The sequence below is a fragment of the Triticum urartu genome, chromosome 1, assembly GCF_003073215.2.
Source record: "Triticum urartu cultivar G1812 chromosome 1, Tu2.1, whole genome shotgun sequence".
NCBI lineage: Eukaryota > Viridiplantae > Streptophyta > Magnoliopsida > Poales > Poaceae > Triticum > Triticum urartu.
Genome location: NC_053022.1, coordinates 455,732,392 through 455,733,403, shown reverse-complemented (window position 1 = coordinate 455,733,403; position 1,012 = coordinate 455,732,392).

Sequence of the window (1,012 nt, the reverse complement as noted above, 5' to 3'; positions counted from 1 at the left end):
ATTCTTCGCTTCGGAAGTTATCCGGGGATCCGAAGACCACTTCCAGTGTGACTGAGCCTGTGCAATGGGCCTCTACACCTGGTATGACACCTTTAAAGGTCGTTTTTGTGGGTTTGATCCTTGAGGGGTCTATACCCATTTTGCGCACTATGTCCTGATAAAGCAGATTCAGGCTGCTGCCACCGTCCATTAGGACTCGAGTGAGGTGAAATCTGTCGATGATTGGGTCTAGGACCAGTGCGGCGAATCCGCCATGACGGATACTAGTGGGGTGGTCCCTGTGATCGAAGGTGATCGGACAAGAGGACCATGGGTTGAACTTTGGGGCGACTGGCTCCAACGCATATACATCTCTGAGCGCACGCTTCCGCTCCCTCTTGGGGATGTGGGTTGCGTATAACATGTTCACCGTCCGCACTTGAGGGGGGAACTTCTTCTCTCCTCCGGTGTTTGGCTGCCGGGGCTCCTCCTCGTCATCGCTATGTGACCCCTTATCTTTGTTTTCGGCATTTAACTTCCCGACCTGCTTGAACACCCAGCAATCCCTGTTGGTGTGGTTGGCTGGCTTGTCGGGGGTGCCGTGTATTTGGCACGAGCGATCGAGTATACGGTCCAAACTGGACGGGCCCGGAGTGCTTCTTTTGAATAGCTTTTTCCGCTGACCGGGTTTAGAGCCTTTGAATCCGGCATTGACTGCCGTATCCTCGGTATTGTCGCTGTTAATGCGGCGCTAATGTTTGTTGCGACGTGACCTGCCATCGCCGCCCTCAATATCCGAAGTACCATGGTTCTTTGATATGTTATTACTGCGAGCCAGCCAGCTGTCTTCCCCCGCGCAAAAGCGGGTCATGAGTGTCGTGAGGTCTGCCATAGATTTCGGCTTTTCCTGACCAAGGTGCCGGGTGCTAGGGCCTCTGCATCCGCACAGTCAACGATTTGATTTTTCTTTGTTAGGAACCGTGTCCAGAATTGCCTGGCCGATTCTTCTGGCCGCTGAATTATGTGGCTCAAG